The sequence below is a fragment of the Zingiber officinale genome, chromosome 6A (assembly GCF_018446385.1).
Source record: "Zingiber officinale cultivar Zhangliang chromosome 6A, Zo_v1.1, whole genome shotgun sequence".
In the NCBI taxonomy this organism is placed as follows: domain Eukaryota; kingdom Viridiplantae; phylum Streptophyta; class Magnoliopsida; order Zingiberales; family Zingiberaceae; genus Zingiber; species Zingiber officinale.
The window spans coordinates 79,870,585-79,891,859 of record NC_055997.1 but is presented as its reverse complement, the minus strand read 5'-3'; the positions used below and the strand labels follow the sequence as shown (position 1 = coordinate 79,891,859).

Below are 21,275 nucleotides of genomic sequence, written 5' to 3'. Positions count from 1 at the left end.
ATTTAGAGTAAATATATCATATCAAAAGGCATACACGTGGGAAGCTCTAAATAAGGTGGTAGGTGATTTTGATAAGGATTATGGTGATCTTCCTATGTCACGCCCCAGAGGAGTCCCTGTCCGAAGAAATTTCGGCAGCACCTCCCCTGTACCGGTGACAATCTGAAGCATTTCTACAGACATAATATACATCAGCCACAGGCGGCTGGATTATACACATAACCACGCAGTTATATGTATATATCATCAGCCCACACGGCTGGAACAAAACCAACACAACGGATAAACATAAAATACAAGCTCATAAAAAACCAAATAAAACACTGCTAGCCGGCTAGGCTTACACCAGACAACCAAAACAACACTCCGAACACAAAACCGGAACACACAAAGCCAAATACACACATCTCATATACCAAGATAAAATAACAAAAAGGCGGAGATATGTCTTCTGATGTGACGTGGGGACCAGCAGACAGGATGCTCCAAGCGACACCATAAATAATCTAGTACCTGAAAAAGATAGTGTCAACGGGGATGAGTTCAACAACTCAGCGAATACCAATGGACATGAGTAGTAAGATATATCTAACAGCAACAAACATGGAATACAGCTTCCTAATCATATATAGGGAATATGTAAAACTGAAAGGTAACTGAGGAAGCTGTACTCACCAGGAATTCCTATCCAGACAAAAGGGTCGTCAAACCGAAAGTGTCAATAATCCTGTATGCAGGTCAAAGGTATGCATCCAACCAAAATGCAACAACCAAATGCAGCAAACACAATCACAAGAATATAAATACATCAATGCATATGATGCTAATGATGCGTCCTGATCACCCCTGACGCCAGTCAGTCCTCTCACACACAAATGGCGAGACCGAGTGGGTAGGTGACAAGTGCACTGTACATCAACACCCTCGATGAGTGACCGAGTGGACGGGATCTTGTAGTACTCCTGTCCTCCGACCCCAAATCATAAATGGGGAGCTCAATGCTCTCATCTCCCAGTACACGAGGAGGTATCTCTGCCGGCTACCACGCTGAGTCTCCTGACCAACGGAGCCAAACAGAGTCCACCGTCTGTCGGCCACCACGCTGCTACACTAAATGCCAGCGGAGCCAAACAGAGCGGAACTGTCTGCCGGCTACCACGCTGAGTCACCTGACCAACGGAGCCAAACAGCAGAACCGCTACACACCTGCCTGATAAACCACTAATCCATGAGTGGTGGTGTGTGCAGTACATGTAACTGGCGATGGACTCAACTATAGTGGAGCCGACAATCGCACAACATGCAATCATGATGCATGACACTAAGCATAGCAAAACTGATCAACATAACCATATCCATATATATAAAATGAGTACTGTAAAATCGATGATCACATACCAAGATCTAGAGTACACAGGTCAGATAGAATATCAAAAACCTATGTCCTGAACATAATAAGTATGGAATATCCTGATCAGCATAGAAAAATCCATATACATAATATGGGTACCACAGTATCAGTAGGTCAAATCCACGGATCTAAGGTATACAGATCCTCTTTGGTATAACAACCTAGGTCCTAAACATATCCCCCTTCCATAGCATATGTAAAAACAATATGCACAGATCAAAACCACAAGGTCTAAGTACACGAATCATATATGATGTACCAATAGAAATACACAATCCAGGCATGGCATAAAAACCTAAATATCAGATAATTTGGATACACATGCCAGAAACAAAAATCCAGAGCCTAACCCTAACCTCAGTAAAGCATAGTATGTCACTCTAGAAACTAAGATACTCATGGCAATAAGATACTCATGGCAACAAATCACGAGATATAAGCACGGATACATCACGGGCGACAAACCTAACATGCTATGGATATCAAACAGTGACATACCAAAGGCAAACATGTTCATTGCTTGTAGTTATAAAATAGTATGCATTTCCAAATGACAATATCATAAAAGATAAGTCAAGAGGTACCCGCCTCCAATGTAGATCGTATCGAACCAATCCGATGTCGAGACGCCCGTCTCGAATCACAGTCCTGTAACAACACGATATACAGATTTATCTAATTACATATTAATTAATTAGATAAATTAAATTCCCGAGAAGCTAACCTAAACCCAAATCCAATTTTAAACCTTAAATTGGATCATCATCTCCTCAATCATTTCATAACTAATTCATACAAATTAGAACTTGCAACAATTATAATCCCTCACAACAACGTAATCATATAATCTAGATTACATCATGATCTATAACTAAAATCAAAACCCTATTCCTTACCTCAACACCAAAGTCTCTTCTGTTGGTCCACAACAGGTGGTTCCTGTCGGAATAAGGGCAGCCGCTGAAACCAAATACACCACCGTCGCAATGAATCTATAATTAGAAACCATAATCCGTAGTTAGCATAACCTTCCACCCAACCCAAATGCTGCTCACGGCAAGACAAGAATCAGAGTACCAAATTTGAAAACCCAAACCTTAAGCCTTCACCTTCAACCCCTCTGCTAGATGCACCTGCTGTTGGCGTCGGAGCTCTATGGCCGGCAGCTCTGAAGAGGGGCGGCACCAGGAACTAGGGCACGGCCTAGAGGCTAGGGCAGAGGGGAAGAGAGGAAAGGAAAGTATGCGACGGTGGAGAGGCTAGGTCACGCGACAACTTGAGTGTCGGCGAGAAGAGGAGCGATCGGCTCCGGGGTTCCTGTGGCCGACGGTGGATCTAGGGCTCACGGAAGGAGTGGCCGGAGAGGGCAGCGGCAGTGGCGTCGTCGGCGTCGGCAGAGGAGAGGGTGGCAGTGGGGTTTGCGGCGCCGTTTGAGAAAGCGATTAAGGCAGAGGGAAGAATCGGGCATGAGGTTTTGGCGGGGAAGAAGGAACGGATCGAAGGAAATAAAGAAAACAAATAGATAAAAGAAAAGAAAAAGGAAAATGTAACTTTTCCTCATTTTAAATGGGGTAGCCTAAAGAGACTTTCCCGGGACCCATAATTGATCCCCGTAACCTACACCATACGGTCTCCGAAAAATTCCAGAAAAATCTCCAAAAATTCTGAAAAATTCCCTTATCATTATTCGCAAATTTTTGGTATTTTACATTCTCCCCCACTAATAAAAATTTGGTCCCCCAAATTTCGTTATATACCATCAGGAAGTACCAACAACAGATATAAAGCATAAATGCTGAACGGTAAACAAATCACATACCTTAAGTGAAAAGATGGGGATATCGAGCTCGGATAGTATCCTCGAGCTCCCAAGTAGCCTCCTCGTCCGAAAGATACTACCATCCGACCTTAACAAGCCGGATAGTCTTGTTCCACAACTGACTCTCCTTCCGGTCTAAAATCCGTACCGGAATCTCCTCATAAGTGACGCCAGGCTGTACTGAAACTGAGATATTTGTCAGCACATGTGTCGGTTCGGGTACGTATCTCCTCAGCATAGATACGTGGAATACATCATGCACTCCTGCCAAGGACGGTGGTAGTGCCAACCGGTAAACTACCGCTCCAATCCTTTCCGAGATCTAGAAAGGTCCAATGTATCGTGGAGCTAGCTTACCTCTGAAGCCAAATCTCTTCACCCCTTTCGCGGGTGAAATTCACAGAAATACCTGGTCGCAAATGGAGAACTTTAAAAGTCTCTGACTCCGGCCAGCATAACTCTTCTGGCAGTCTTATGCCTCTAACATCCTCCGTCCGATAGTATGGACCAACTCTGTCTCAAGCTGAGCTCTATGAGGTCCTAATAACTGGCCTCCCCAACCTCATCCCAGAGGATGGGTGTCCGACAAGGCCTACCTTACAACGCTTCAACGGTGGCATTTGGATAGCCGAATGCAAACCGTTGTTGTAGACGAACTCTACCAACGGCAAATGGTCCTCCCAACTGCCTCCAAAATCTAGTACACAAGACTTCAGCAAGTCCTCTAGAGTTTGAATGGTCCGCTGTGACTATCCATCTGTCTGAGGATGGAAAAACTGTACTGAAATAGAGCTGCGTGCCCAAGGTCTGCTGCAGACTCTGTCAAAAATGAGACGTGAATCGGGGTCTCTATCCGAAATAATAATCAATGAGACACCACGTGATCTGATGATCTCCCGGCAAAACAGATCTACCAATCGATCCAGGAAATCTGTCCTCCGATTAGCTAACGAATGCGCGGATTTGGATTAATCGTTCAACGATTACCCAAATCGCGTCATGACCTCATCGTGTCCTCGGCAAACCCACCACAAGTCCATGGTAATGTGTTCCCATTTCCACTCGGGAATTGGAAGCGCTGAAGTAATCCAGCAGGTCTCTGGTGCTCAGCCTTCACCTACTGACATACAAGACATCTAGCTACAAATTCCGCGATGTCATTCTTCATACCGTTCCACCAGTAAAAATACCTCAAATCTTGGTACACATGGGTACCGCCTGGGTGGACAACAAATCATGAGCGATGAGCCTCCGGAAGTAACTCCTATAAGACCGGATGAGACTGAAGTACGCATAATCTGCCTCGGAATTGTATAACACCCTCCTCGTCTCGTGTGAACTCGGTCTGCTACCCAGAAGCTATCTGGCTGCAAATAAACTGCAAATACTGATCAGCAGCCTAGGGCTCTCGGATCCTCGTCCTAAACGACGACTGAGCAACCATGGTAACCAGAGTACCATGCTCTGTCTGTCCTTACCCCTCAAGGCCCGACTCGGAGAAATCTTGAATCAAGTCTGTGACCACAACTCGATGGCAAGCTAAAGTCCCTCTGGACTTCCTGCTAAGTGCATCGGTAACCACATTAGCTCTCCTCGGGTAATAACTAATGGTACAAATCGTAATCTTTCAGGAATTCCATCCTTCTCCTCAGTCGGAGATTAAGTTTCTTCCTAAGTGAATAGATATTTGAGACTCTCATGACCAGTGAGAATCTCAAATGTAATACCAAACAGATGCTGCTGCCAAATCTTTAAGGCAAAATGATGGCGGTCAGCCACAAATTAAGTACTGGGTAGTTCTACTCATGCTCCTACAACTGTCGAGGAGCATAGGAGACTACTCTATCGTGCTGCATCAGAACAGTACTCAAACCCTGAATAGGTGCGTCGGTGTAGAGGACATATCTGTCCTCTCCAGAAAGGTAAACCAAAATCGAAGCCGACACTAGTCTCAGCCTCAGCTCCTAAAAGCTGGTCTCGTAGTCCTCTTAACACGTAAACTTCACGCTTTTCCTGGTCAAGCGTGTCATTGGCATAACAACGCGTGGAAGAAAAAAAAAACCCCCCAACGAATCGTCTGTCATATCGATCCAAACCAAGGAAGTTGCGAGTCTCCTGTATAGACTACAACTACTCCCAACGATTATCTCCTGTGTAACCACGGTATACTCCTACTAGTGACCGTGTGTCTCAAACATCTCACAGAAGACAACCAAAATATGCACTACTGATCTTCATATGTAGATGTTCTCGTCGAAACATCTCCAGAACTATGCAAAATGGTGTGCGTGTCTCACCGTGGATCCGAAATAGATCACAACATCGTCAACAAGACAATGGAAACCGATCCAAACATCCTGGAAATACTAAAATCATCAAATCTCTGAAAACATCTAAGGCTCCGCAATCCCTAATGGTAACACCAAGACACATAATGTCTGTATGACAGACATTCCTAACCATAAGATCTCCGACAACAAATCAGGAATCTGATCACCAACGATATAAATCATCTAAGAATAGATCCTCCAGTGTGAGAGCAACACTCCATCACAAGAAATACCACATATGTGGGAGCAACGCTCTACCACAAGAAATCCTCAATATGTAGGAGTAACACTCCACTATAAATAATCCGTAACATGTATCTACAATAAATATGGGAGCAATGCTCCACTACAAGCAATCCGCAATATGTGGGAGCAACGCTCCACCATAGAACAATCCCTAAATATGTGGGAGCTACGCTCTACCACAACAATCCAGAATATGTGGGAGCTACGCTCTACCACAAACGATCCATAACACGTGGGAGCTACGCTCTACCACAACAATACATAAGTGCCCAAAGCACCTAACTATCTAGCTAGAGACCGCACGAGATCTCTCTACCACAGATCACTGTGGGTAGCCTAGGGTATAACCACCCAGTAAGCAAATCAAATCCATAGTCAACTCTATCATCCTCCTAGTGGGTCGGTCACCCATTAATGGGAGAATTAATTGACAGGGTAAAACAACCAATATCATAATGTAGACATTTAATATCATACATCTGACACACGTGCACACACAACATATGTATGATCGCCATAATCCTCCAATTAGTACACACCAAAAATACTCACAACGCAGGTAAATAGACTAGTGTGATACCTCCAATATTACAAACCGAACCCGTGTGCATACATCATCATAGGTATAATCATCAATACACCTCAAACAATACTCACATGACATATATACACCTATGCCAAGAGTATAATCAACATCAACTTCCCATAAAGCATACTAAACCCAGGTGCACTCACATATCAAACATAAGCAACAAGATACCTCAGATACCACACCAAACACATCTGCACATATCACAATTCAGATTAAATCGATAAGATATCTCCAATAAAACACTCAGACCACTCGGGTATAATCTACTAGAAACCCACAACAATCATATCTGGAAAAGTATGCACCCACTACATGCAATTAGACCGTCCATCAAAACGCTCCTACATCCCGGTAATAATCATATGTACACACTACATAGATATGCAGAATTAGCATATTTAATCCAATCAACCTGATATTCCTTATTCTACCTTCTAGGTTATCAAACTAGGTACATACAGTCAAAAATTAAAGTACCCCAAGGAATAGAATACAACGATCCTCTATAGACTGACTAAGCCGACAATGGTATACGGCTAATTCAGTCCTTTCCACGTCAGTACAAAACATGTACTCAAATGTGCTCTAGATACATAACTAAGCACAGACAACATAAAGGTTCGAATATCTAGAAATAGAGTATGGCAATCCTCTACTGATCAACCAACAACACTAAATCATTCATCTTTCAACTGATCAAGATTACATTAATCCTCTTCAAGCAACTATGGTAAATCAAACTTCTAATGATCAATCTAACAAGAGTAGATCAATTATCTACTAATAAAATTAATTAAGATAAAATGATATACTACTAGCTAAGTCAAAATGAATATGTAGACACTATCCACTACACAGCTAATAATAACAGATGCTGGTATGTGCCTCGATCTTCTAATCAACTCATCATAACAGAAGTAAATGTAAAATCACCAAAGCCTATAATCCTTAATCTCTATTAAGGTCAATCAAGATCAGTGGCTAACTCATCACATGTAATATACGCTACAACAACCAGACAGGTACTAATAAAGTATGCTAATACAGGTGATAAACTGTAATAGTCAACAGGGTATATACTAACAGAAAGGTAGGATAACAGTATATACCAACATACCTCCTATAGCTAGGAGATGTCCTGCTGCTGCCAGGTCCCAAAATCCGAAAAGTCACATCGAGAATACCAAATCACAAAATCCGAAACACAGGGAAATAAGACTCGTAAGCCGATCTCTGATACCAAATAAATTGGTAGCAGATAAATCTCGAAAATCCAAAACACATAGCAAGTATCGTATACCTGCTCTGATACCACTTAAATTGTCACGCCTCAGAGGAGTCCCTATCCGAAGAAATTTCGGCAGCACCTCCCCTGTACCGGTGACAATCTGAAGCATTTCTACAGACATAATATACATCAGCCACAGGCGGCTGGAATATACACATAACCACGCAGTTATATATATATCATCAGCCCACACGGCTGGAACAAAACCAACACAACGGATAAACATAAAATACAAGCTCATACAAAACCAAATAAAACACTGCTAGCCGGCTAGGCTTACACCAGACAACCAAAACAACACTCCGAACACAAAATCGGAACACACAAAGCCAAATACACACATCTCATATACCAAGATAAAATAACAAAAAGGCGGAGATATGTCTTCTGATGTGACGTGGGGACCAGCAGACAAGATGCTCCAAGCGACACCATAAATAACCTGGTACCTGAAAAAGATAGTGTCAACGGGGGTGAGTTCAACAACTCAGCGAATACCAATGGACATGAGTAGTAAGATATATCTAACAGCAACAAACATGGAATACGACTTCCTAATCATATATAGGAATATGTAAAAAAGGTAGCCGAGGAAGCTGTACTCACCGGGAACTCCTATCCGGATAAAAGGGTCGTCAAACCGAAAGTGTCAATAATCATGTATGCAGTCAAAGTACGCATCCAACCAAAATGCAACAACCAAATGCAAACACAATCACAAGAATATAAATACATCAATGCATATGATGCTAATGATGCGTCTGGTCACCCGCCAGTCAATCCTCTCACACACAAATGGCGAGACCGAGTGGGTAGGGTTGTGACAACAGTGCACTCTGTCATCTTGCTCCCGATGAGTGACCGAGTGGACGGGATGCTGTTGTACTATCCTCCGACCCCAAATCATAAATGGGGAGCTCAATGCTCTCATCTCCCGAGACGAGGACGGGAGGTATCTCTGCCGGCCACGCCGAGTCTCGACCAACGGAGCCAAACAGAGTCCACCGCCGGCCACCACTGCTACACTAAATGCCAGGAGCCAAACAGAGCGCTGCCGGCTACCACGCTGAGTCACTTGACCAACGGAGCCAAACAGCAGAACCGCTACACACCTGCCTGATAAACCACTAATCCATGAGTGGTGGTGTGTGCAGTACATGTAACTGGCGATGGACTCAACTATAGTGGAGCCGACAATCGCACAGCATGCAATCATGATGCATGACACTAAGCATAGCAAAACTGATCAACATAACCATATCCATATATATAAAATGAGTACTGTAAAATCGATGATCACATACCAAGATCTAGAGTACACAGGTCAGATAGAATATCAAAAACCTATGTCCTGAACATAATAAGTATGGAATATCCTGATCAGCATAGAAAAATCCATATATACATAATATGGGTACCACAGTATCAGTAGGTCAAATCCACGGATCTAGGGTATATAGGTCCTCTTTGGTATAACAACCTAGGTCCTAAACATATCCCCCTTCCATAACATATGTACCAACAATATGCACAGATCAAAACCACAAGGTCTAAGTACACGAATCATATATGATGTACCAATAGAAATACACAATCCAGGCATGGCATAAAAACCTAAATATCAAATAATTTGGATACACATGCCAGAAACAAAAATCCAGAGCATAACCCTAACCTCAGTAAAACATAGTATGTCACTCTAGAAACTAAGATACTCATGGCAATAAGATACTCATGGCAACAAATCACGAGATATAAGCACGGATACATCACGGGCGACAAACCTAACATGCTATGGATATCAAACAGTGATATACCAAAGGCAAACATGTTCATTGCTTGTAGTTATAAAATACTATGCATATCCAAATGACAATATCATAAAAGATAAGTCAAGAGGTACCCGCCTCCAATGTAGATCGTATCGAACCAATCCGATGTCGAGACGCCCGTCTCGAATCACAGTCCTGTAACAACACGATATACAGATTTATCTAATTACATATTAATTAATTAGATAAATCAAATTCCCGAGAAGCTAACCTAAACCCAAATCCAATTTTAAACCTTAAATTGGATCATCATCTCCTCAATCATTTCATAACTAATTCATATAAATTAGAACTTGCAACAATTATAATCCCTCACAACAACGTAATCATATAATCTAGATTACATCATGATCTATAACTAAAATCAAAACCCTATTCCTTACCTCAACACCAAAGTCTCTTCTGTTGGTCCACAACAGGTGGTTCCTGTCGGAATAAGGGCAGCCGCTGAAACCAAATACACCACCGTCGCAATGAATCTATAATTAGAAACCATAATCCGTAGTTAGCATAACCTTCCACCCAACCCAAATGTTGCTCACGGCAAGACAAGAATCAGAGTACCAAATTTGAAAACCCAAACCTTAAGCCTTCACCTTCAACCCCTCTGCTGGATGCACCTGCTGTTGGCGTCGGAGCTCTATGGTCGGCACCAGGAACTAGGGCACGGCCTGGAGGCTAGAGTAGAGGGGAAGAGAGGAAAGGAAAGTATGCGACGGTGGAGAGGCTAGGTCACGCGACAACTTGAGTGTCGGCGAGAAGAGGAGCGATCGACTCCGGGGTTCCTATGGCCGGCGGTGGATCTAGGGCACACGGAAGGAGTGGCCGGAGAGGGCAGCGGCAGTGGCGTCGTCGGCGTCGGCAGAGGAGAGGGTGGCAGTGGGGTTTGCGGCGCCGTTTGAGAAAGCGATTAGGGAAGAGGGAAGAATCGGGCGTGAGGTTTCGGTGGGGAAGAAGGAACGGATCGAAGGAAATAAAGAAAACAAATAGATAAAAGAAAAGAAAAAGGAAAATGTAACTTTTCCTCATTTTAAATGGGGTAGCCTAAAGAGACTTTCCCGGGACCCATAATTGATCCCCATAACCTACACCATACGGTCTCCGAAAAATTCCAGAAAAATCTCCAAAAATTCCGAAAAATTCCCTTATCATTATTCGCAAATTTTTGGTATTTTACATCCTAGACTTTTTCGTGAGCTAAAATATAGAGACTCAGATATATACGTTGTATTGAAAACAAATGGTGGCAATAAATTTCAACATTATTTTTGGGGTTTTTGGAGCATGTGGAAAAGTTTTTCAAACATATTTTCATAAACTAATTGAAATTGATGCAACGCACCTGAGTGACAAATATTTTGGTATATTATTGATGGCCACGACAGTAGATGGTAAGAATAAATCTTCTTCCAGTTGGCTTTGCAATTACTGAGGTCGATTATGGCTGATTATGGGAGTGGTTTCTAAATTACTTAAAAAAAAGGTAGATCTGCTACCTTAACGACCTCTAGTGTTAATCCCACAGATATGGAGGGAGATAAATGTAGGTACACAGGCATTAGGCATATGTTGGGGTAAACCCCAGGCCGTCAGTTCCTGAGAATCAACCCCTAACCATTACGCTAGAAATGTCATGCGCCCACTGTCTACTCTACGCCCTGGAGGCTTCTAAATAACTTAACGATATCTTTTACAGCTGATCCATCAAGTATGATGATTATATCTGATAGACATCGTAAAATATTATCTGTAATAGGTTAAGTTTGCCCTACTGCTCATTATGGATTATGTTGCTATCACCTATCTTATAATATGGTCACATATTCTCATGATAAACATGCATTATGATTGTTTTGAACTATAGCTAGAGCAAATACAATTCTACAATATGATCAAGTCATGCACTATGTCAAAGAGACATGCAAATGCTTATAGGTGGATGTAAAATATAGAACCTAGAAAATGAGCAAATGCACATTTTCCTTGTAGAAGGTACTCAATATTGACCACAAATTATTCTAAAAGCATGAATGCATTGTTCAATGACACTTGACAACTCCCAATTACAATACTAATAAATGACACACAGAAGATGATTGCACAATAGTTTTATGATCGTAGGGAGGAAGTGTATAATTCTACAAGAGTATTAACACCATTAGCTATGAAGGAGATTAATATTAGGTGACAAAAAAATAGGTACTATACATTATGTTCATATAGCAGAATAGAAATGGACGTAAAAACTTCAACATCCTCATATATTGTTGACATGGAGATTTGTAAATGTTATTGTGGTGAGTTCCAGATTTCAGATTTCAAGGCTTTCTTGCTAACACACAATTGTAGTGTGTTTATACAGGAACATAGATATGTATCAATATTGCTATCATTATTGCATGTTTATATAGGAATATGGACCTACATCAGTATTGTCAACATTATTTCTTATTTGAAAATTGGAAATATTCTTACATTTTGGCCAACAAGTGAACACAATTGTATTGTTTTACCACCTTGTAGTCTTGTGCAACCTGGAAAAGGGAAGAAGGTGAGGATCTCATCCAAGCACATGGGAAAGGTTAAAAATAAGTGTAGTAAGTGCAAACAATTAGGCCATAATAAAATATCATGTAGAATGCCTCTAGTAAATTGATACATGTATTAGTGTGTTCTTTTGTGATAATGCTCAACTTTTGTATCTATTTAACACACAAAATCACTATTGTAAAAAATATCATTGTGATTAATGGAGGACATATAAGTGCATTTTGCTAAATAGAATCAGATGTGTATTTTGGTTAACATAACATTAATTTTGAAACTATTATGCTACCTATGTTTTGTTATATGTACATGTGTCATGTTGCCTATGTTTTAATCTATATTCATATGCTCTTTTATGTAGAGATATAAATTATGTGGGTTGGTATAAGCAATTAGAATGTTTTAGATGCAATAAGAATGTTTAACAAATGGACGATGGACCTTCACCATTCACACAATCAGAATGTTTTTAATGGTTGATATTGTCCTGAACCAGATGAGTCCTACAAACTCTTTTGTAGTGTCTGTTAATGAATATCATTATCATAGCTTTTATTGTTGAATCGAGACGTACATGACAAGGGGAGGAGGGTGAATCACGTAGTTTTGAAAAACTTTTCCTTTTCAATTTTAAACTTAAGTACGTATCGGAAAAATACAAAAACAAAAAGCAAGTAAAAGGACAAGTTTGGTTTTACTTGGTTCGGGGCCTTCACCAACTCCTACTCTAAGACCCAGGTCCCACGGACCTATTGATGGATAATCCACTAATAATCTCTTCTGGATATGCTGGAAGAGGGCATCTAGGATAAAAGAAAGAATCGAAAGAGTGTAACAAGTTGCACTTTTTGTTTGAAAAAATTAAGTACAGAACTTAAGCTTGGTTACCAAACACCTTTTTATAGACAATCAGCCCTAGCTTAGTGTTTGGATGGCTTCTTGATAGTAGCCAGATATTGTAGAGTCATAGTAGGGCAGCAACAGCTGGGGCAATCGTAATGCCAAAGGGATGCAAAGAATCTTGTAGAATTCATGATCTCAATGTCTTAGTCGAGTAGCCCTTTTAAGGGGGATGGAAGACGCCTTCCATAGCTTTGAATGCGCCTTCAACCCAAATTATATCCCCTTCAAAAGTGACTCCTTAGTGTCGATGATGTTTCTACCTTATCTGATGGAAGGGATCTTCCATAGTACCGAAGGCGCCTTCTATGAACAGTACTCAAGGAGCCTTCCGTCTCCTGGAAGGCGCCTTTGGGTACTGCTCACTCGAGGTAAATTTTGCTCATTTTGTCCTACAAGTTTATGCTAGTATAAAATAAATAATAATCTGTAAAATAAAGTTTAGCACAATAACAATATGATTAATTTATAACTTAGACCCTATCTTCCAAATTAGGATCTAATCAAGGTCTCAATTTAGATTTTCGAAATAGACCTAAATTGGATCGATATCTACTGTCCCCTTAGCCAGGATGCGTCCTCACATAGTCACTCTCTTCCAGTGACTTACTTTCACTTACCACGTGTTAAGTTACCTCCTTGACTCCAATCTGACCCACCAGGTCTTTCTACCAGAATCGCACATCCAGACTTTCTCCTGTCGGAAATCGAATATCCCGATCTTCTGCCAGAATCGCACATTCGGACTTCTTCCTGTCAGAATCCTACATTTGGACTTCACCACTCAGGAATCACACATTCTTTCTGAACTTCCTACATGGTGTCAGGTCCTCTTGATCTGTCAAGTTAGTCAACCCTATACACTCGGTAACAAGGTTAGATCAACAAATCATCTAACTTTAATTCATTTGTCATTCACCAAAACTCAGATTTGATCATTAGTGCCAAATGCACCAATAATCTCCTTCTTTTTTGATGTAATGAGAACCTAGGTTAAAGTTAGGAAAAATAAGTAAAAGCATATATAAGAAAGTGAAACAATTAAGTTTAACCATTAAGTTTAATCTTTTTATCTTTTTGGGATTAAGTTTTTCATATATATTTAGATTTTATTATTTTCTTACTTAAACCTTAACCCTTCTTCTTTGGCATTCATCAAACTAAGCAAATAAGTATACCAAATTATAAATACAAAAGTGATTACAAAAACTTACAGGTCTACTAGAGAGAGGAGTTAATAAAATTTTCAAATACTATTTTGACAGAAATTTTTTGATTTTTCAAAACATTTTGAAAACTAATTTTGCAAAATAAGCCATTTGGAAAAAATAAAGTTTGCAAAAATTATACAAACTAGTTGTCAAAGTAGATTTCAAAGGACTTGTTTAAAAAGATAATTTATTTCAAAATACTTTTTAGAGTTTTTTACAGCTACTTTTGAAAAGGTTTTACAACTTATCTTTCAAAAATATTTAAAAAAACACAAGTCATCTTTCAAAGTGGAAAAACAACCTTTGAAGAACTTGTATAAAATTGTCAAAAGTGTTTTCAAAGATATTTTTCAAAATTTTGTTAAGCAAAATTCAAAATACTTACATTTTATTTTTCAAAATACATGTTTGAAAAAGTATAAGAAGTTTTGCAAAGCAAGTATTTGAAAGATGTTTTTGAAAGTATCTCACAAAATATTTTGAAAGTGATTTTGAAAGTGATTTTTGCAACAAGTACTAGGAAAGGAAATAACTTATTTTAAAAATTATTTTTAAATATCCTCTCCTTGAACTTGATATATTAAAAAAATATTTATCTAAAAATTCAGCCTTAAATGTCTAACCGTTAGTTATTATCTAACTATTAGAAAATAGCAGTGCTCACTTAGTTAGTCAAGTTAAGTAAATATATCCAGTTAGTGTTTGACTAAAATGGATTACTTAATCTGATTACTATTATTTTGATATTTTTTGCCCAGACTTATGTTAATGCACTGATATAAACATCTGAAGTATAGGCGATAGGCCTATGCATCTCATGTTGCTCTAAGTTTTTGAATACTCAATCATGATAGACCTAGTGTATTTGTGAGATACTCAATATCTAAATCGATAGAAATATAATTTCTATGGATTTGATCTAGTTTAAGGCCCAAATTAATTTTGAATATTAAGGAAATGAGAGTTTTTAGAAATTATAAGTAAAATTTTTTTCTAGAATTTACAAACCATTTGAAAATTATTTTTAGAAAAACATATCCTTCTCTATAAAGAAATTTTACTAGATTATCCAAAATAAAGCGGTCAAAGAGTAGCTAGCTATATAGATCAAGTCAAACAGATATACAATATATAACAGTGCACTAAATATAATCAAGTCTGGTCATCATTAGTAGGTGGAGGTGGGGGCTGCTCAGGCACTTATAAAGCTTGAAGGATCGACTGCATCTGTATGTCTAGCTGCCAAAATCTGATGGTTATCTCCTCCTGGAGAGAAGTAAATTTGGTAGTCATCTCTATTGGTCCCTTGGTGGCCGACAAGAGGGGAGGGGTGAATTGCCCTATAAAAGCCAATCAACCCTTTCTCGACTTATAGCTTCAATCAGAACACTTGTAATTAAAAATGAAGAGACTAATAAAAAGGAAATAGACACAAAAAGAATTATTTGGTTTGTAATCAGAAGATTGTTAATCTAAAGAGAATGAAGCGCACTTTTCTGAAGATCTCCTTTGGGCGGAGTAGTGTCTTACAACATTAGCAGCTCACAAACAAAAGTAGAATAGAGAGAATGGAATTACAAGTTGTTGAATAAACTGTTGAAATCAACATTATATTTATAGTACTGTTCTGGGCGCCTGGAACGGTTCTGGGCGCCTGGACCTGGAGTGGGATAGAATTCTATCCCTGACGCGTCAGTCAACGTCCACGTCATCGCTGATAAGATTTTGGTTCCGAGCGCCCGGACTCCTAGTGCCCGGAATGGCTCGGGGCACCCAGATCACAAAAGTCAATAGGATTGACTTTTTACGGTCTGGTTCCTCTACTCCGGTTGTGCTCGTCTCGGTTCGGGTCTTCCACTCCGACTCCACTAGCTTTGGTGACCTCAGTCATCCGGAATAGGGCTCACCCGAACCTAAGTTCCGATCTTCTCCTCGAGCAACCTTCCTCCCCGGTTTCTCGTCCCTTGAACGTCGCATACGTTCTTTTCGTCCACCGGTGTACTCTTCCATGACACCTCATTCCTTGGATGCACCGAGCCCGTCGGCTCTCTCCCCGTGCCGTCTTTCTCACTAGATGCGTCTTCCGCTCAACTTCCTATGCTCCTGTACACTTAGACACAAGGGTTAAACCAAACAGGACCTAACTTAACTTGTTTGATCATACCAAAACAACCTTGGGGTTCCAACAATCTCCCCCTTTTTGATGTGAGCAACCCAAATTAAGGTAGGGTAAAACAAACACTACAACAAAAAAGCTAACATACAATGCTTTTAAAGCGTTGTCTTTGTGCCTGAAAAAGCGTTGTTAAAGGCACTGTTGTTAAAAGTCTGCTCAACGACAACGCTTTTAAAGCGTTGTCGTTTGTACCAAAGACAACGCTTTTGCAACGCTTTAAAAGCGTTGTCGTTTTATGCAAAGGCAACGTTTTGCAACGCTTTTAAAGCGTTGTTTTTGGTAGAAAAGACAACGCTTTTGCAACGCTTTAAAAGCATAGTCATATTTTGCAAAGACAACACTATTACAACGCTTTAAAAGCGTTGTTTTTTTACAAAGACAACACTTTTTGCAACGCTTTAAAGGTGTTGTCATTTTAAAAAAAAAATAAAATAAAATTATTTTAAAATCATTATTTTTATATTTACGAAACTATTAATTTTCTTTTACCATGTCTAGATTCGAATTTTACATATAATCAACTCAGTTAATGATTTCAAACTCATCAAAATAATAGAAATCTGACGTTGAAGTAATATTAGTATTTAATTACATGAGAAGCTAGTAAATATCAAAATTAACACTAATTCTGTTTCAAAGTATATAGTGATATTCACATATAAAACAAAAGAGCACAAAAAATCTGTTTTGAACAGCAACAATCTATTTACTGAATACTGAAGTAGCCAACAATCTGTTTACTCAAAATAGTACAGTAGTTACTGAATCCAGACGCTTAGTGTACTGATCAATTACTGAATCCAGACGCTCCTTAGTGTACTGATCTCGACTGTCCTGTATCCACCTACAAAAGTAACAATAATATGTTTCAAGTCCATACATGAGCATTACTGATGGCTCTCAAAAGAAACAAAACAATCATCATGACTTTCTACCTACCAAACACATGCAATATCTTAATGAAGATTTTTTGTAGCTATTTTGTGCAGTTAGTGCTTCCCATTTAATTATTCAAGTATAATATGGTTTCATGGAAATTCTATTCCATCAAAAGAATCCCCTCTAAGAGGTTCTGATTCTAATGAAAATCCCTCTCTTCCTAATGTTTCTGTTAGTCTAAATGCCCATAGAACCATCGAAGAAAATATGCAAAGCAACATTAAGAAACAATAGACACGTAAAGTACATAGAAAGAGTGCTAAAATAAACATGTAGATTGTTAAAAAGATAAAACAAAAATGCTACTATTCAGAATAAACTAATAAATGATATAATAAGAGAAACTATGTTAAGTAGAATAACAATGCTAATAGATAACAAACAAATTTTGTGATTAGACAAGTTGAAATATTAGAGTTGAAGGGGTGAGGGATAGCACAAGATAAAAGAAATTCCAGTTAACATAGTAAAAAATGAATTACGATACATTGACATGATGAAGAGTCATGAAAACACATTAACAATCAGACAATTCCTTCCAAAACAACTAGTTAGGAATCAAACAATCAAGACAGTGAAAACAAGGTAATTTCAGCCTTTATGTTCTTGACATACTTTAAATCACCAAATAATATTACTCTACTCACGCAATCCTCAATTAATTTGAAGCTAAAATAAGAGAGATTTTGAGAAACATAAAGAAAATAATAATGTGGAACCGAGAGCCATCTAGTTACCAGTCACCAATAATGAAGGTTCAGACTATCAGGGAGACTTCTGTGACCAACCTAAAAGCGTTCACAATGATGCATTTACTCAGAAACAAAATGGACCACTAAGGCTGCATTTCCAAAAATTTTTAGATGTCAGTTGAAGTGCCTGCAAGTATTTACCAATGGGTCATATGGCTATTACTCTTTAGTGATAATGAGCATTGGACAACACAAGTCAGTACTGTCAGACATGCTAGTATGAGACCATATTTCAAAATATGGCACCAAAGCATCAGAGGTAAGGCAATTTTCATACTTTATGTTCAACACATCATTCAACCATTACTAAAGTAATTATTTTCGCATCCATTTGCAGGTAACAAGAGAGTAACTAAGGTCTCACCAAACCAATTGCAGATCAAGATGTCCAAAATAATACTGTCCCACCAGCACTCATTGAAATTTGGCAACATGTGGCGAAAAGTAAACTGCAATTGTTAGCAAATGAACTTAAAAAAAAACATTATTTAAGTAATTTTTGCAAAAAAAGAAAAAAAGAAAAAAGAGGTAAAACAATGAAATTGAACCTCCATCAATTCGAAGCCAATTGACAACACCCACAGAAGGGGCTGGTTTCGTATCATTATTGCCTTACCCCGCCATCCAAAAATATGAGCAAGAACAAACTCATCAAATAATGTATTCTGCAATAAACTAACGCAAATTAGTGATGACAAGATCTAAAAAGGTATAGGTTCCTTGAAAGATCCAAGCAATATAAACTGAATGACAAAAGGTTGATGAATGAAGGAATCATACATAAACATTGATAAACCTGTTTTTTGAATTCTCTGGGACATAAATACGGCAATCAGCTCCATATGATCTTTCAGGTAATTCTGGAATGCACAAACAAAGATTCTGTTAATTTCTTTATCTATGAATATGCTATTTTCTGGAGGAAACCATAAAGCACCTAAATCAAGTGTTTACTAACTCCCAGAGCAGGATGGAGATATTTCATAAACTGCCTAGCATCATCACAATTCTGGAAATGAGAAAAAGAAACCAGAGGAACATTTGTCAAATTCACAGCAGAATTATTAGATGACTTTATTGATTATTTGAGGTCTAGATTCTACCAAAATCACAATAACAGATGAAGCAACAAAAACCTCAGCAGCAAAAAGTTTGAAGAACGAATCTTCTATATGTGAATTTTCATGAGAAATTAAAGTTGATGAAGTATCCATCATCACATACTATTAGAATTATTACTCTTGGCTCAAATTTTATCCTATTTGAATCAATGGCGACAATTACTAAAGCACAATAAATAGGAAAATGGTTTCCAAAAACAACAAATGGAAAAGAATGAAACTGAATCAGATGCGCTTGATAATCATTCTAATTAAAAGATAGAAACACACAAACCTGGAAAAGCAAAAATGTTAGGGCAACAAGGTACACAACAGCCATTCCATGAACTAAGCGCCAAATTGCAGGATGTGGCCTTATAAGAACCCTGAATAAAATAGAGTTTCATGATTACAGGTGCATAAATGTTAGGGCAACAAACTGCAGTTTCATGCTTACAGGTGCATAAATATTACGCGGATACCACACTTGCACATGAAAATTTTCATGGATACAGAGAAAACTAAAACCCAGAACTATGACCTAAATCTCAAATAAAATAATAAAATCACGAAAACTGGAAGCCTCCTCCAAATAAAATTTCGTGACACGGCAATCCCTCGGACACAAGAAACCCAAAATCCAGCCAAAAAAGCTCGAAAAAGTGTTCCCTTTGACGAGGAACAACGCGAAGGGGAGTGGAGAAAAGCGAAGACGCGAGGAATTGGGCATAAAGCAAACTATACCGTTGCGCAAGCCTATGCTGGATTCCTCGGTGTTAATGCTGTAGAGGATGCCCTCGTATCTGATCTCGCTCTTGGAGGTCAAGCTTATGAGGCTCCCGATGTAGGAGTCCGCCGATGCCCCGGATCTGGAGGCCAGAGAGGAGTTTGCCGGAGAGAGTTGGATGGAGAAGGTGCGTGAGATGAGGAGTTGGGAGAAAGGTTCGGGATAAAAAAATGATCGGAAGATAGAAGTTGGGAGAAGGGTTCGGGTTTTCTCCTCCTTACCTAGATCCAACGGTTTATATTAATCAAGATTTAGATCCAACGGTTTGTATTAATTAAGATTTAGATGAGATTTTAAACATAGACAACACTTTTTATAAAACGTTGTTGTAGACACTAAAAATCAGTCTAATAGACAACGCTGCGTTGTCTTTGACCCGTAAAAATCACTAATAGACAACGGTTTTTAGAAAAGTGATGTCTATTAATAAGAAAATAATGAAATAGACAACGCTTTTCACTAAAAGCGTTGTTAAAAAAAAATAGACAACGCTTTTTATAAAAAGCGTTGTCTTTTAAGTGTTGTAGAATCCCAATTTTCTTGTAGTGAAATGAAAAAAATACAGTGTAAAGATAATTAATTTTGCAAATAAATGCACAATGATTTTTCAGTTTAACAATTGGAATATACCTCCCCCTAGACTTAATATTTTTCTCCCCCTTTGATCACTTAAAAAATAGGGTTCCTTAATTTTTCAGTCTAAGGTTAATTTTTAAAAAAATTTACAATAAATTAGAAAGTTTTAAGTGTTAATAAAAAATTTCTAAGTGAGAAAATTTTCAAGCAAAAACATTTCTAAGTTAAAAATAAAATTTTGCGCAATAAAAAAAATTTAATAGAAATAATTTTTTTAAAAAATTACTGAGTTAATAAAAAAAAATTTCTAAGTGAAGAAATTATTTTTATTTTTAGAAGAAATTTTAACAAATGTTAAGTCATTGACAAACATTGAAGGCAATTAATTTTTATGTTTATCAGTTTGTCAATTGAATATTTAATTCAGAAATTGGCTTCCAGGCTGTAGCGAGACACTAGGCATTCTTGGTTATTGGATCATCAACCACTTCTAGACAAAGTCTTTTAATGAATTCAAATATTCAATCTTCTACCTGAAAGCCCTAGGTCTAATTTCATTTTTAATTTAAACAAGTTTTTGGAACCCAATACAGGTTCCTTCCTACAGGGTTAATCAGGTATTTTCTAGGTATATAAGCCTTTGATATTTTTCTGATATGACTTTTGTGAAACCTATAGTACCAGGTTAATCCTCTATAGTTTCTAAAAGCAGAAATATTTGAACAAGCAGAATTTTTCAAGTTTTTTATTTTTTCTTTTAATTTATCAT

General features: G+C 38.5%; 1 long non-coding RNA gene across 1 annotated transcript; it reads right to left on the bottom strand.

Moving 5' to 3' along the window:
• Positions 1-18,347: 18,347 nt before the first annotated feature.
• LOC121994111 lies at positions 18,348-18,849 on the bottom strand. Its single transcript, XR_006115588.1, has 3 exons — positions 18,824-18,849; positions 18,592-18,708; positions 18,348-18,492 (listed from the first exon to the last, which is right to left on the bottom strand). It is a non-coding gene; the product is annotated as an uncharacterized LOC121994111 (long non-coding RNA).
• Positions 18,850-21,275: the final 2,426 nt, after the last annotated feature.